This window comes from Eutrema salsugineum, unplaced genomic scaffold (genome assembly GCF_000478725.1).
Source record: "Eutrema salsugineum unplaced genomic scaffold, Eutsalg1_0 scaffold_1, whole genome shotgun sequence".
Taxonomy (NCBI): domain Eukaryota; kingdom Viridiplantae; phylum Streptophyta; class Magnoliopsida; order Brassicales; family Brassicaceae; genus Eutrema; species Eutrema salsugineum.
In genome coordinates this window covers 20,688,324-20,706,057 of record NW_006256909.1, presented here as the reverse complement: position 1 = coordinate 20,706,057, position 17,734 = coordinate 20,688,324, and the positions used below count along the sequence as shown (strand labels likewise).

The 17,734-nt window shown below is 40.1% G+C and overlaps 1 non-coding gene across 1 annotated transcript; it reads left to right on the top strand.

Annotated features, from left to right (window-relative positions):
- The first annotated feature begins 16,553 nt into the window (after window positions 1-16,553).
- Window positions 16,554-16,660, top strand: LOC112082485. The gene has a single exon (XR_002897158.1). It is a non-coding gene; the product is annotated as a small nucleolar RNA R71 (small nucleolar RNA).
- The last annotated feature ends 1,074 nt before the right edge of the window (window positions 16,661-17,734 follow it).

Here is a 17,734-nt window from a genome sequence, read left to right as displayed (position 1 = left end):
TTTGAAGTTTCTGAACAAAAGTGACAACCCCGAGAAGATCAACTGCAAAATTAAATGACTAAGTTAGAAAAAATCATTTCTCAGTTAATGAGATAAACCAAGATAACATGCATGTAAGAAACTTACCAAGATATCGGTCTGTTTGAATCGACCCAAGCAAAATATCTATGAATGCACAGATAGAATATATTTCTCAAGAAGACTTCGGATCGGTTTTCTCAGTGATTGTCTCCTCGTTGAAACGTATATAACAGTTGTTTGATGATATACTTGGATGGGGTAATCTGTCAGTAACTGCAAAATTACCAAGAAAATACCACTCTCCTTCGAGCAATGCATACTCGAATATATTAATTATTTCATATTGAATAGTACACAGGATGCGATTGTCCTACACAGTTTTATTAAAAAAGAATCAATAAACGATTACATTCCCAAAACATGTATAGGAATAATAGTTTAAAATCTCATAAACTTACAAATTCATCAGCAAGAACTAACATCCGATTAGGGCAACCAATGAGAGTATAATCATAATAATTTCTAACTACTTGGACACAAATACGATGCCCGCCGTTAGTCTTCTGAAGTTCAGAAACCCTATCACATGGAGACATTCGTTGTTTTTAGTTAGATTGGAGATGAAAGAGGAGAAAAATGGATGTTTTTTATAGGATGGAGTTAACAAACGGTTATGTTTTTAAACGCGGGTTTAATATACTTTAGAAAAGACGGTTATGTTTTTAAAGGCGGGTTTTATATACTTAAGCAACGATTCGCCAAACTAACAAAATTAAATGACAATTGGTTCAAATGTGAACTTAAATATATATTTAAAAAACGATTTGTCAAACTGTTCAAACTCGCATGTGACTGAGCAGCGATAACCGTATACAATTGTACCGAATGTTCAAAATCGCACATGACTGAGCAGCGATAATCTTATACTTTATAGTATTAAAGTATTTTTTTCGTTATCTTTAGAAAAATAGTTATGAAAAAAACAGCAAAAAATAAAAAAGAAATATTCTATCAAATCTAGTAAGCTAAACCTAATAAACGACTCCACCAAAAATTCTAATATCATCAAAGTTACATGGACCCCTCACTACGTCTAACAAAACCCTAAGATGGTAATCTTCTCCATACTCTATCGGTGATTCTTCTATAACACATGGACCAGGATTTTCACGTCGTCTTGGTCTCCACGACTTATTTTTCTGATCCCATACAATTCGAGAAGGTATCTCCAAGTACAAAAGATCTCTCGCCTCTGGGTAAACCTGATTACACTTCATCCATGCATAGAACTTAGCTTTTCCAACCAGAACATGTGCATCTAAATCATTAGCAAACAAAATATGTCTTTCCGGAAGATAAAATGGTAAAACTTGCAATTTTCAGCGTCGATGCCTGTGAGCACGTAGTCATCCAAGTCATAGCAATGAATCATTATTAAAACTAAAACAAAGGTTTGAAACATGAAACGAACATTAAAAAATACAGAAAGATAACAAAACATAGCATAAAAAAAATAATTAGTTTATGCATAGCATAATGATTACGTATCCCCTCCATCGCAGAGCCCAAACTAATAACTTAACTCGGAAGTCCATCGTATGTGCATATATATATTTATACACATATATAACGTTCTTGCTAATCAAAATTAACAATTTTTTATTAATAAAAAACTTGATAAACATAGATAAGATCCATTTTCACATAAACAGTTTATTTTATTATTTTATGATAAGGTAATTACCCTTCCGGATTACAACAGATCAAAGGATGTTATATTCAAAAATTTCCAAATATAAACTTGTATTGAATAGATAAGGAATATTTTCAAATTTGTATTGAGGGCTTTGATAAAGAAACACTTAAGGAATGAGATCTGAATTTGACTCGGGCGGAGTTTGCTTACAATAATAGATCAATGAGTTACACTACAAGACGTTCACCTTTTGTGGAAGTGTACGGTCTGAATCGTCTTACTTCTCTTGATCTAGTTCTTTTACCTTGTGAGATCAAAGCAAACTATGAAGCAGCAGAAGGTATTAAGACAATAAAGAACCTTCATGAGAATGTTCATGCTGAGATTGAGAAGGCTAATGAGAAGTGCAAGAAGAAAGCTAACAAAAACTGGCGTGCTAAGTCCTTTGTACCAAAAGATATGTTTTGGTTGCACTTTAGAAAAGAGAGGTTTCCAAGCAAGTGCAAGTCTAAACTCATGCCGAGATCAGAAGGTGATATAAGATTGGAATCACACTAAGTCTTATAATCACAAGGTTATCAAAGAAAACAAGCTTTTTTGGCGGAAGGTGGAATAGATGGTAAAGATGGGGTGATTATGGGATGATTGACTCACAAAATCTATTGATGACAGACTCTCTTTATCAAGTGATCGAACAAACTACTTGAATCACACAAATAGTTTAATCCATGAACCACTGATAACACCTGATTTTGACCGCTTTCATGGATCATTTTCAATATTTTATACAGGTTTTTTCACTCAGTTTTAAAGATTTTATAAGTGTTTTCCATGTTTCGGAGTTTTAGAAGGCTTCTCAGGAAACTTGGAGTTTTGGAGTGCATTTTGGAGCAAAAGTACACTTTTGGATAAATTCAGGCCGTCAGAAGTTTGGCAACCAAAGAAGACCTTCTCACCGTCTGATCATCCCCAATTTGGAGAAATTATAGAGGAGACAACCAGATTATTAACACATTTGGAATCAATGCAATCCAATGGTTAGATCTCCAGATATCATCAATGCACTGAAGGCCAATCAACACAGTTCAGTCAAGGACAGAAGCTTTCACCCGCGGCCAAGCTTCTCCCACCGCGGCTCAGCCTCCTTCACCCCCGGTGGACCTACGTACGAACCTCAGAAGTCCAACTAATGCCCAAGACACTTCCTGCACTCATTTTACAAGCCCTAGACGCCCAAACTTGAGGAAACACTATAAATACTCCTTTTTAGGTCTTTTGTAAATGAGCCTCTTTCTTCTCTTTAAGAGAGAACTCATTTGTAGTTTTAGGTTTTACTTTTATGCATCTGTAGAAGCTTTTCATCACCATACATTGTTTTCAATAAGAGAAGGTTTTCTGCAACTTTTGTTTCTTTACTTTACTGCTTACTAGTTCTTAAACCGATGATGATGTCTAACTCAGCCATGTCTGAGTAGTCACCGAGTTGGGTGAAGGGACCATCAAAGGGGATCCCATGTTTGAATGAAATCTAGGTTTTTAGGCAAAAGGATTTCGATTTTTACATGATTCTCTCATTCATCCAAATCTCAAAGCGGTAAACTCTGGATTTATCACCCAGTGATGTAGGCATGAAGCTGATGACTGCTGAATGGATCGATGGGGAAGCTTTAGTTGGACTGAGGTCACTCCCTAAAGCATCAAAGAGATGGTTTGCAAAAGGTAGAGGATGGAGACTCTTCAACTGGACTGAGGTCACTCTTTGAAGAAACGAATATATGGAAGGAAATAGATGGAATGAGAGAAGCCACACTTATCTGCGGAAGGATCAATGATAAGTCTAAGCACTCAGATCTTCAAGGATTCTCACACAAGAAAAAAGAGGCGACACTTCTTTCACAGAAGAGAAAGAGAAGAAACTCTCGTTTTATTTCAAATGTAATACAGACTCTTGAAATTTGAATTGCAAACTAAAGCAGACTCGCTGGGACTTAAAAGAAAATAAGGACAATACTCTTAAGACTCTAACAGTCACATTCCTGCAAAACAGAAAGAACCATTATTTATTCAAAGGATAAATAATCTAATTGCACACCTTAGATAATGTGAGAGTTCCTTGGATGATCTAGATGATTCATTCGGCTTCTGATATGATGAACAATGATGTGTTGCGAAGACCTTGAAGAACCAGCATACATAGTGTAGTTGGGGACATGAGTTGCTCTTGAATGTCTTCTCCTTGTATCTCTTGAATAAGATCAGATTCTTGAAGTCCTTCAGTCTCCATTAGTGTGATAAGATTTTCCACAGACTTGTTGAACTTCTCCCTAAGACGCTTGGTGCCCGATCTTGTTCTTGGAGCTTGATTCATAGTTGGAATATTGCCATCTTCTTCTTCGGTCTCAAGTGAGGCAGTCTCGATGTCCTCATAATCTCCTCCCTCTTGAGTAGGTTCTGTCCTCAAAACTGGTTCATCTGCATGAAAAGCGGACAGATCAGTAATATTGAAAGTAGGAGATACGGTAAACTTACCTGGAAGCTCTAGCTTGTAGGCGTTATCGTTGATCTTTTCTAGCACACGAAAGGGACCATCTCCTTGCGGCAAGAGCTTAGACTTCCTTTGATTTGGGAACCTCTCATGCCTCATGTGCAACCACACCCAATCTCCCGGCTCAAATTTCATTTCCTTGCAATGTTTGTCAGCGTATCTTTTGTTTTGCTCATTCTTCTTTGTGAGATTGTCTTTGACTTTCTGGTGAATCTTTTTTACATGTTCTGCTCGGGTTTCACATTCCTTAGACATAACAGTTTGAGGCAAAGGCAAAAGATCCATTGGAGTAGTGGGAACAAATCCATAAACTACTTCAAAAGGTGAAACTTTAGTACCCGAATGCTTAGCATGATTATAAGAAAATTCAATGAAAGGTAAGCAATACAACCAATACTTTAGATTCTTACCGACCGTGGCTCTCAACAAGGTTGATAGAGTCCGGTTTACTACCTCAGTTTTGCCGTCGGTTTAAGGGTGACAAGTGGTTGAGAAGAGCAGCTTCGTTCCAAGTTTCCTCCACAGAGTTTTCCAGAAATGGCTCAGAAACTTAGTGTCACGGTCTGAGACAATAGTCCTTGGTATCCCATGTAAGCGTACTACTTCTTTGAAGAAGAGATCAGTGGTTTGAGTGCCGTCATTAGTCTTGTAGCATAGAATAAAGTGAGCCATTTTTGAGAATCAGTCCACCACCACAAATATAGAATCCTTGTTGTTGATCTTGGGTAATCCTAACACAAAATCCATAGAGATATCTACCCACGGTAGGTTAGACATTGGCAAAGGCATATATAAACCATGTGGATATGACCTGGATTTTGCCTTCAAGCAGGTAATGCACTTTGCACAGAATCTTTCCACATCTCTTCTCAAATGCGGCCAGTAGAAATGTTCCATAAGGACGCTCAGTGTCTTATCTCGGCCAAAGTGTCCCATGAGACCTCCTCCATGAGCCTCTCCGATAAACAACTCTCTCATTGATCCCTGAGGAATACAAAGCCGTTTTTCTCTAAACAAGAATCCATTGTGTTGATAGAACATACCCGAGGCAGCTTTGCTGGTTTCCTTAAACACATCTTGAAAATCGGGATCCGCTTCATATTACTCTCTTTTTTTATCGAACCCCATGATCTTAGCTTCCATTGTGCTGATGAGAGCATATCTTCTTGACAAAGCATCGACCATAATGTTTTCTTTTCCTTTCTTGTATTTGATCACATATGGAAAATTTTCTACAAATTCAAGTCATTTAGCATGTCGTTTCTTGAGCTTAGTTCGTCCTCTAAGGTGCTTGAGAGTCTCATGATATGTATGGATAACAAATTCTTTCGATAATAGATAATGTTGCCAAGTTTCAAGAGACCTTACCAGAGCATATAGTTCTTTGTCGTAGGTGGGGTAATTGAGGAAAGCTCCATTCAGTTTTTCACTGAAATACGCAATTGGTTTTCCTCCTTGCATAAGAACAGCTCCAATTCCTGTTCTAGACGCATCACATTCAATTTCAAAAGTTTTATCAAAGTTCTGAAGTACCAATACTGGTGCGTTAGTGAGGCGGTCTTTGAGCTTGTTAAAGGCTTCCTCTTGCGCAGGTCCCCATTTAAACTCCACATTCTTCTTGATGATGGAAGTGAGAGGTGCAGCCACTATGTTAAAATCCTTCACAAACCTTCTATAAAAGCTAGCTAACCCATGGAAACTCCTCACATGTCCAATTGTTGTTGGGGTCGGCCATTCTTGAATCACCTTGATATTTTCTTCATCAACTTTTAAACCCTGGGAACTTACAACAAATCCTAAAAAGACAACTTGATCAGTGCAAAAAGTACATTTTTTAAGGTTAGCGTATAGATTTTCTGCCTTAAGCGTCTCTAGAACCTGGTCAAGGTGTTGTAAATGCTCCTCAAGAGTGGAACTATAGATCAAGATATCATCAAAATAAACGACAACAATCTTACAGATAAAAGCTCTAAGGACGTGTTTCATGAGCCTCATGAAGGTGCTAGGAGCGTTTGTAAGGCCAAACGGCATGACAAGCCATTCGTACAGCCCTTGTTTAGTTTTGAAAGCCGTCTTCCATTCATCTCCCTCCTTCATTCTTACCTGATGATATCCACTTCTCAAATCAATCTTGGAAAAGATTGTAGCTCACTAAGCTCATCCAACATATCATCAAGTCTAGGTATCGGATGCCTATATTTGACGGTGATATTGTTGATAGCACGAAAATCAACACACATTCTCCAAGATTCATCTTTCATGAGGAGAACTGGGACAGCACACAGACTTAGACTTTCACGGATATATCCCTTGGACATCAAGTCATGTACTTGTTTCTCCTGCTCTTTAGATTCTTCCAAGTTTACCCTGTAAGTGGCTCGATTCAGCAATGGTGCTCCTGGGACTCGATCAATCTGATGCTCTATCCCTCTGATCGGTGGTAACCCTGGGGGGAATTCTTCTGGGAAAACATCAGGAAACTTATCAAGAAGTTGTTTGACACCGCTAGGCAACTCTTGACTTTCTTGCCCTGAAAGCAAACTTTCTTTTAAAACCATTAGTAGCACATGTTCTTTCATTCCAATAGATCTAAGAACAGTAGAAGGTGTCACATAAGGGTTAGTTTTTCTCATCTGAACTCCTTTAGACATCGCCTTCTGCATTTCATGTACTTCTTGTGGGGTTAAAGGAGCGAGACTATGCTTTTTGTTGTTGTGCACCAAGGTGTAGTAGTTGGTATGGCCATTATGCATCGTTTCTTTATCAAACTGCCATGGTCGACCGAGAAGCAGGTTCCCTGCTTGCATAGGGACCACATCACAGGTTAATTGATCCGCATATTTGCCTATGTTGAACGGCACTGTGACTTGCTCTGTAATCTTGAGCTTGGTTTCATCATTGAGCCACTTGAGTCGATATGGTTTGGGATGTTTTGCCTTTGGAAAACCTAGCATATTAACCAGATACTTGCTAGCCACATTAGTACAAGATCCTCCATCAATAATCAAACTACATACCTTGGAGTTAACAGTGCATCGAGAGTGAAAGATGTTTTCTCTTTGAATGATTTCTGGCTCGAAAATTACACTTAGAGCTCTCCTAACGACCAATAACTCTCCCGGCTCAGGATAATTGACAATGTCTTCCGCTGAATCTCCTGGTTCCAACTCTTCTTCGTCTTGAGATTCATATTCCCCGTTAGCCTTGATGATCATTACTCGCTGGTTTGGACAGTCCCTTGCGCAATGTCCTTTTCCCTGACATTTAAAACATGTTATATCGCGAGTTCTTTGAGTTGGGTTCTTACCTGGTTCAGGCTTGGTAAGCTTAGAAGACTCTGGTGCGGTTCTTCTGTACTTGGGATCTTATTCAGTGGATTTCCCCTTGTCGAGTACTTTTGATGGGGGCTGACTCCAAGTTGATTTCCCCTTGTTTGCAGTGAGCGTCTTTCGTCTAATGTGTTGCTCAGCTTGGATGGCTAGATGTAACAGTTCTGTTATATCAAGATAAGTTTGTCTTTCGACTTTTCTAGCGATCCGATCTTGGAGACCATCTAGAAATTGCGCCATCAAAGTCTCCTCCGAGTCTTCAGAATCTAGCCTGTTTCTAAGAGATTCAAACTTGTGAAAATATTCTTCAACAGATTTAGACCCTTGGACTAATTTTTGAAATTTTTTTTGTAACTCCCTGTAATAATATGGAGGAACGTATCTCTTCCTCATAGTGAACCTCATTTCTTCCCAGATGGTAATTTGCCCATGTCGATGCCTTCTTCTTTCGGCCACTTCTCGATCCCACCAAGCTAAGGCACTCTCGGTGAGTTGGGCTGCGGCTAAGGCCACTTTTCTCTGCTCTGAGTGATTATAATCCTCAAAAATATACTCTATACGCCTCTCCCAATAAAGGTAGGCGTCAGGGTTAACCTTCCCAGCAAAGTATAGTGCTGTGAGCTTCACGTCAGTATTAGCATGCCGAGCATCTTCATTTCTACCTTGATGACGATTAGGCTGTCTCCTACGCCCTGGATCAGGTTCTGGTGGATCTGCTTCATCGTCAGACTCCTCAGATTCTTCTAGATTTACTCTTGGTGCGTTAACGTTTCTAATAGGCGCTCTCTGCACCGGTGGGGGCTGTTCAAGGCGAGCTAGTCGACCTTCCAATGCTTGGAACTGGTTTTGGAGTTGTGTTTGAAGATTGGCAAACATCTCGGCTAGGTTAGGTACTCCAGCTTCTCCCATATTCTCACTCGGAACAAAGATCAAGTGCGAAGGAATTTGAAGAGACAAAACCAAGGGCTTGGTTGAAAAGTTGATATAGAAAGAAGTTGAAAAGACAAAATGAGTTGAGTCGAGTAGTTCAAAAGTGAAATGGTTAAAACACTAGATCGGAGCAAAAGGAAATGCAAACTTGACAGATCTATGATGGATCTAACAAGATGAGGCAACAAACTTGACACAAAAACTCTTTATGGGTTTCTCTTTAAGATCTAAAGATGGAAAGTGACTAAAACAGAAAAGCAACAACACAACCTGCTTTTAGGAGCCGATTCGGCTCTGATACCAGATGATGTAGGCATTAAGCTGATGACTACTGAATGGATCGATGGAGAAGCTTTAGTTGGACTGAGGTCACTCCCTAAAGCATCAAAGAAGTGGTTTACGAAAGGTAGAGGATGGAGACTCTTCAACTAGACTGAGGTCACTCTTTGAAGAATGGAATATATGGAAGGAAATAAATGGAATGAGAGACGCCACACTGATCTGCGGAGGGATCAATGATAAGTCTAAGCACTTAGATCTTCAAGGATTCTCACACAAGAAGAAAGAGGCGACACTTCTTGATGTGTGTTCGTGTCAACTACGTGAGGGAACAAATTTTACCCGTAACAAAACAAATGAAAGCCGCAAGTGCACAGCTAATCAGTTGTAGTATTTAGGGATCGAATCCACAGAGATTTGTGTGCCTGGTATTTTTTTACGGTTTTTAACTTTATGTCTAGACTAAATTGGTTTTAAAGGTTGGTTGTTTTTCTTGCGAATTAAACTAAAACAAGAGAAAGCAAATAAATCTATCCTAAAAAGCAGGTAAGAAAATCGAATGGAATGCAATTAGAATAAGCAAATATCGAATGAAAGACTAATAAGGAAAGTAAGATATCGCATGAAAAGTAAATAAAACAAATAAATAATGAACTAAGAAAATTGAAATGCAGGTCTAAGAAAGCAAGTAAAATCGATGGAATTGTGAACTATGGCTAAAAACGCTGAGCTTTTGGGAACTCTAAGGGATCATAATCGGTTTTAACACTAAGGTAGATAGATTGGGATTGACAGATAACGATATATGGGTTCTAGAGCTAGAGTACGGCGGTATGACTACGTCACTGTCCTGATCATAACCAACTGTTTCTCGCAACCCTGACCAGTAGGTTTCCACTCTGGCCCTGGAAGGGAGAGAACGCAAGAGCTGCACAAGACTCGTCAATACTCACGATCTCGCCGCAGGTAGGTTTCCACTCCTACGGAAAAATCGCCTGTTTCATTCTAGGGCTGATACTTAATGAAAACTTTCGCAACACTAACTATCTAGATCAGATACTAGGTGATCAATCAAGCATACATGCAATAAGAACAAGAATAAACAGAGAACAGGTCGAAATCCCAGATCTATAAACCTAGATGTCTAAATCGATTATGAGAGCCCCTTTCGGGAACCCTAAGCCCAACTCGGGATCTACTAAGACATGGCTGAGTTCGACATCATCATTGGTTTTAATAAAAGTAATGAAAAACAGTAAAGAAAAGAGATAAAGAAAGCTTCTCTATTGAAGAACTCGGACTTGAACAATCTTCTACAAAAATCTCATAAAAACGGCTAAAAGAAAAGGGTTTCTGTAAAGTATGAAGGTGGTGTCTAAAAACGACCTAAATGACATGTAGTTATAGTCTCCAATACTCCATGGTCTCTAGGGTTCCGGAATTGAGGCTGAGAATGACTTTGGGCTTCAGATAAGTGGGCTTTAACTCGGAGATTGATTGCCGCGGTCGGGAGTGTTGTGACCGCGGCAATTGGCTTGTTGGCCGCGGTCGGGAAGCTTCTGACTGCGGCAAATAGCTTGTTGGCCGCGGTCGGGTGAGTTGCTGACCGACTTCGAGTGGCTCCGGGGCTAATGGAATATCTTGAGATCAAACCGTTGGAATGTCTCCAAACCAAGTGCATTTGAAAGCTGGTTGATTCTTCTATAAGTTGTCCAATTTTGAGGGTGATCAGACGGTGAGAAGGTCTTCGTCTCTCCATGAGAGTTCTGACGGTCTGTATTTATCCAAAAGAGTCTTTTTGTTCCATTTTGTGCTTCTTTATCCCAAATTACCTGAAAAGTCTTTTAAAATCCGGAAACATATAAATCCTTTGAAAACCTTTGAAAATGGAGTAAAAACACCTGTAAAAGATATTAAAATGATCCATAAAAATGGTCAAAATCCGGTGTTATCAACTCCCCCAGACTTAGTCTTTTGTTTGTCCTCAAACAAAAAACAAAGGCTAATCTCGGCGAGAGGTTTGAAAACGCAGGAACTAAACAAAATCTCAGAAACCAAACTTCTAGACCAATATCAATCAGTATGCATCAATCGGGAATAGCCTAGAAAATTCTCACTAGCAATACAGGCATAACTAGTCCGTTAATCCATCACGCAGAAATCTATGCACTAAGATCTAACTTCCAGTCAACTAGCTCTTAACATTCATTAAAAATCTCGGTTGTTCTCATCAAAGAAAATCTAGGCAAGGCAATCTAGGCTAGGTGTCAAGAAGGGTTATTTTGGGGGTAGGGCTTAAAGTGTTTAAGGGTTACCTGAAGATCTGGAGGATCAGGATATTATGCAAAACCGCAGGAGAGAGTGAAGCTGTTGGTATCCACAGTTTTCAGTCACTTTCTTCTTGACATAGATTCATGGTCTTCTTCCTCAGGTTCTCTCCAAACTCCCCCAGACTTAGATTTTTGTAAATCTTTCAAAACAATAGCTCCTTAAACGAATAGTGGTTGCTCATTGCCCCACAAATTTCGACAATCTAAGACTCATTAGGCTTTTTGTTCCCTTTTCTCTTTTCACTTTTTTTTTTTTTTTTTTTAGAGAAAGAGAACACCTTTAGATATAGAGTCTTAGAGAGCACAAATTTACCAGTTAATATCTGTCTTGTAAAGCTTTATTATGTTTCAGATACTCTTCCTTCCCAATTCCATTCAGTCTCCTTTGTGAGTGACTGAAAACTGCGTCGCTCCTTTCTCTCCGTCGTTTTTGCACATATCTGCTGATATAAACTAAAGAGAGAATGCATGAGGATTGAAAACAAGGGTTTTGGGTTTAGGGTATGGTACCAGATAAAGATAAACTGGTCATCTAGGACGACAAATAGTGGTAAAAGTGATGGTAAAAGACATCCTAGATGTGTATGTCGATGCCTGCCTAAAATCAATGATGAGAAAATTAGATATCAATATTAAGTCCAAATAAAATGAGCTAGTATATCCTGTCAGAAAGAATCTCCATGAATAGAAGTCCTCTGGTGGGAGTTCGTAGTGCAAGTACTCTAGCTACCGCCTAGTCTAGTGCTAACCACAAATCAGCTATCATGCATAGTGTAGAAGCGTGCAGGTCTAAATCATCATAGTTTTGCGTCAAACATTCCTGAAAAATACTTAATGTCGAATAGGTTACATATTAAAATTTAAAAAGGTACTTGAAATTTAAAAACAAAAGCAAGAAAATGATTAGTACGGATAGACATCCTCCCCCAGACTTAAATCACACTGTCCCCAGTGTGAAAAAGTTGGTGAGAAGATGGTGAATAAAAGCAAAATAAAATAAAATAAGATAAAGGAAAAGAAAATGATTATAGAATCGTGATGGTAGTGAAGTGCTGATCAATCATTCATCCTCCGAAGTGTCGTCTGCGAAATGGTGCTGCTCCTGTAAGAAGGTGACAACGCGCTCAAAGCGTCGTCCCTGTCTCTCAACTCTGCGCTCGAGATCGGAATGAGTGTGTGATGACGTAGATGATGAGGTGTGGCCAGTCGAAATAGATGGCTGAAAATGAACACGGGCTGCAGCTGCATCACGCTTCGCCTTGGCCACTATGTATTGGCCAATGGTGAATGGTAGACGAGATACAAATGGCAGAAAATCATCGGATACCGGAGTCCATCGTGGGCTTCCTCCGTTGCACAATCTCGGGATAGACGCTGAAGGTAAGCGGACTCGGTGCTCCTCGGTGCCAGTGCAATACTTGTAACCAAACCTGTCTGGATCGAAAGCGGCACGAGAGATAGTGTGATCGCGAGAGAGATAAAGTAGATCATACCAGACATCGGAAGTGGCTCGTCAGATGAGAAATCGAATCCTACAGTCTGTAGTATCGCTGTAATAGCACTCCCGAAAGCTGGAGTAGCGTCCTCGTAACCATGTAAATCATGCTTCACCTTTACCATATTTTGCGCTATGATCCATGCAAAGCAAGCAATTCTTGGGTCATCCATAAACGGAATCTGAAGTGTAATGAGCTCAGTCTTCAAAAAACCTCCCATGTTTGCTCTAGAGAAGATCGTGTGTGCTAAGAGTTTGTGCACAACTCTCACTGCTGGGTGGCTAAGAAGGTCTGACTTCGATCTCCCACTATCATAGGTTCCATGACCCATCTCTCTCCACAGGTTAAGATCAGGTTCATCTTCAAGGTAAATGCCATCAGTGTATGGAAGCTTAAGAGCTTCACAAACCTCGGAAATGGTGAGAGAATAAGGCTGTCCGCGGATAGAGAATGACAAGATGCCATCTGATGCTCTGGGGTTCCTCCTCTTTGTGTGGTGGAGTGTAATGTTCGCTAAAAGCTCACGGACTAGCTCATGATAAGTCGGAAGGTTCAGCTCCATGTAGGGTCTCAGCTTAAGTGCATCGATGTACCAGATCACATCCTCTCTGATTCCAAGCATCTCGAGTGTATGATAATCAATGCAAGGCGGCTTCTTGAAACGCCTTGCATAGTCCACTCTCGGGTTTGTCTCCCTCCCAATGTATCGAATCTGTGGTGGCTCGGGAGGTGCTCGTGTTTCTCTTGAGTGCTGGAGCAATCTCATCACATAACTTCTTCTTCTTGGTCTGGCTTGGTTTAGCATGTACTCTCCGAGAGTAGCATCATCGGGAATGTCCTCGGAGCTGTCACTAGTGCGACGGCTTCTTCGGGATCTGGTTTGTTCCATTTTTCTGCAAAACAAAATGGTTCTTGGAAAAAGAATGAATTTGGATGCTGATTTTAACACATTAAGATCTGTTATACTAATACTAGCATAAATAGATTAATTTAAACCATGAGCAAACAAAATCGATTTTAAATCAGAGAAATCAAGTAGTTCATGATTAAATTCGGATTTCTGATGTTCTTAACATAGAAATCTTCTAAAAATCGGTTTTGATGAGCAATTTCCATGTAAATTCTAAAGATTATCCAATACTAATCATTAATCACACAAGACTAAATCAAATTCATCAATTTTGCTGTTCCAAATTCGATTTTTATTAAGCATGTAGAACCCAAATTTCAAAAATCTCAATTTCTCTTAAGCTAGGTGCTAAAATCGATTTTTAGATAACCTAAATAGATAATCTATCATTCTTAAGCTATTTCCACCATCAATAGACCAATATTTTGGGTTTTTAAAGAAAACCCTAAGTTCAAAATCGAGTAAGAATGGTGAGTTTGAGGTTCATACCTTGCTGGAAAGAGAGAATTGATGGCAGAATTGAAATCAGCTTTGAAAAAGAGTGAGGTTTGAGCCAAAAATCTCTTAAAAAGCTTAAGAATTGAAAAATGTGTTCTTTCTCCTAAATCTCTAAGTCTTTTGAAAGAGAAGAGAAGAAAGAGTTTTAATCCAAAAAGTTTGTTTCTTTTCTTTAAAAAGCGTTTTTGAAGCAAAAACGGAAAATTTCTGGAAATTTTTAAGTTTACGGGAACTTACCTTTCTTGTTTGCACATTAGGAAAGTTTATAACTTACGGAGGATCTTTTCGGGTTTTACCGGGAACATTTCGGGAAGCACCGGGAATCACCGGGAATGACCAGGCAAACACCGGGAAATCACCAGGTAAACACCACGCAACACCGGGAAATCACCAGGTAAACACCAGGCAACACCGGGAAGCGGCAGAAATCTGCGGCGTCACCTAAACGACCAACGGCCGCGGTCAGGAGACGCGCGACCGCGGTGGCTGAGGGCTCGGCGCCGCGGTCACATTTCCGGCGCCGCGGTCGATGCACCCTTGGCCGCGGGTCGAACGGTCGCGACCGCGGCTCTTCCTCCTGCGGCCTATTGTCCAATCTTCTCGTCTTTGCCGGTCCGAGCAGCTAAAAACCTACCTTTTCTTCTTGGTTTTTCTAATTTTCTGATTTTTTGTGTTTTTGTTTTATAAAATACCTAAAACTTAAAAAGAAAAAGAAAGCATAAGTTGTAAAAAGAAAAAGAAAACTAAAAGAAAGAGTACCTAAATGGGTTGCCTCCCATTAAGCGCTTTTGTTTTAAGTCGTTTAGCTCGACGTAAGCATGAGGAATCAGGCTGATTTGAATGACACTCCACTTGATGTGCCTTTATCACTTCCGGTTGCTGGAAGTTTTACTTCTTCTCCTTGAATAGCCGTCTTCTTCCCTTTATTCTTCTTTCGGACTTTAATGTTGTTCAAAACCCTTTTTGTATTTTCGATTAGCTCCTGGATTTGGTCCTCACTAGTTTCTGTTGCATCTGGTGGAATGATGATCTTGATCTTTGCAAAAGCTTTCGGCTTCTCCTTTTCTTTCTCTTTTAGCCTGTTTCCTTTGCTTGGAAATTCATCTAAGATAGTAGGATAGTACCTTTTTCGGTCCACATTGAGGAAAACAGCATGCCGGTTTGCGTGATTGATTATTGCTCCCACTGTAGCTAGGAATGGTCTCCCAAAAATGAGTGGCCTCTCCTTGTCTTTATCCATCTCCAGGACTTGGAAATCTGCTGGAACAATCTTATCTCCCACTAGAACTTGTAGATCATGAATCGCCCCTTCAGTATCTTTTTGAGATGAATCTCCAAAGATAACCTTAATTGTCGATGTCCTTAAGGTATTTATGCCCAATTTTTCGGCAAATGTCTTAGACATGATGTTGACATTGGCTCTGAAATCGTACAAGCAGTCTGTAAACTTGATTCCTGAAATGAAACACTGAAAAACAAAACGTCCCGGATCATCGGCTTTGGTAAGCCTTTGAAACGGTGATCGTTCAGGTACCTTAAACGGTGGCTGCTTGGGATCGATATCCTTGTACAGTGGTACAAAGATTGGGGTTTCTTCTTTCTTTCCATCGGTTCCGGCCTCTTCTTCGGGCAATGTGGTTATGGCGTTACAAAACTTCTTAGGGTTATCTTCAACTCTTCCTGGAAGAACTCCACTTTGCCTCTTCATAGAGTCGGCTGTTTGGGCGACTTGCACATCTAACTTTTTTACGTGCGAAGATAAAGATTCAAACTTACCATTCAGATCATTGTACATACAGTCCACTTTCACGTTCACGTCTTTAGATGCTTTTTTGTTCATCATAACAAGCTGTTTGATTGACTGTTCAAGTCTACCAATTTTTGAAGCTAGCTGGTTCGTCGTGACTCCCTGCTGTTGTACAAATTGATTGTTAAAACCCGTACCTTGGTAGTTATATGGCTGTCGCGGTTAATATGGTACTATTCCTCCAAAGTTTCCACCTTGAAACTTGTTTTGGAAGGATTTTTGCTGAGGTGGGTAGTACTGATCTTGAGGATTCTCCACATTTGGATTGCGGTAAGAGAGATTGTTGTAATTTGCATTCCAGAAGTTGTTGTTGAAGTTGTTGTTGGAGTGATTTTGGTATGGCACCAGTGCTCCTACGTAGTTCACATCTTCTTCTTGAAATGCTTGATTAATGTGATCGATATCACTAGGTCCTTCCTCTTCTGCGCCATTGTTGGTTTCACAGGCATGGATCGGGCGATTGTTGCTCTTCAGAAGCTGGCTAACCATGTTCTTCAACTCGGTTATCTCCTTGTTGTCTGTTCCGGCTTGCTTCATCGATCGATCGTATTCAGGACAGTCATTGCTATTGGCTTGAGCCAAATTTTCGATGAGAGCTCTTCCTTGGGTTATCGTCTTTTGCCCAAAATCTCCATTGCTAGCTGTATCAAGTGAAAGTTTGTATTTTGGTTGCAAACCTCGGTAAAATGTGCTCAGCAGGCTTGATCCTTGAAATCCATGGTGAGGGCAATCACGTTCATACTCCTTAAAACGTTCCCAAGCTTCATAGAAAGATTCAGTTGGCCCTTGTTGAAAGGTTGAGATCTTCGTTCTCAAATTGTTCGACCTTGACTTAGTGTAGAAGTGGTTTAGGAAAGCAGTTCTACATTCTTCCCAATTTGTAATCGATCCTGCAGGCAAAGACTTCAACCAACGGTGAGCTTTATCTGCTAATGAAAAAGAGAACAACTTACACTTTAAATAGTCAGGTGGAACTTGGTTTGTTCTCATCATGCTGTAAATTTCTTCAAAAAGCTCGATATGGTCCATTGGGTGCTCAGAAGGAACTCCATGGAACTGGTTTTGCTTCACCAATGAGATGATTTGAGGCTTGACTTCAAACTCATTCCAGTTTGGAAATGGTACTTGAATCGCAGATCGATTCTGAAAATTTTGAGTAGGTGCATCAAAATCAGCTATGCGATGGTTCCTGGCTTATCTTCGGTGTTGATTTGCTGGCGGAATGGGGCGGTGAATGCGTTCATTCGGCTGCATTGCTGGGTGGTCACCATCGGCTGCATTGATGGGTGGATCAAGGTCTTCACGTCCTTCTCTCTCTTGGTTCTGGTGGTTTCTTGGAAGAACCTCATCCTCCTCTCCATCTTGTCGAGCATGATCACCTTCTATGTGATCATTCTCTTCATTTCCTCCATGTTCGGACCCGTCTTGGTCCATATTTAAATTTCGATTAATAGGATCTCCAGGCTGGTCGTCGTTGGCCATTCCTTGCGTTCGTCTAAGTCTTCGAAGTTCTCTTTCGTGTCTGTCTATCTCGTCTAGAATTGGAATGTCTCCTGCAGGTCTACGCCTGGTATTCATGCAATTCAGAGAAAAACAAAAGAAGGGAAAGATAGTTCAGAAAAAATTTAAGAAAGAACTAGAGATCAGGTGTCTAGAACAGAAGTTAAAACAAGAAAAATAGCAAAAGGCAGCGAAACAAATCCCCGGCAACGGCGCCAAAAACTTGATGTGTGTTCGTGTCAACTACGTGAGGGAACAAGTTTTACCCTTAACAAAACAAATGAAAGCCGCAAGTGCACAGCTAATCAGTTGTAGTATTTAGGGATCAAATCCACAGAGATTTGTGTGCCTGGTATTCTTCTACGGTTTTTAACTTTATGTCTAGACTAAATT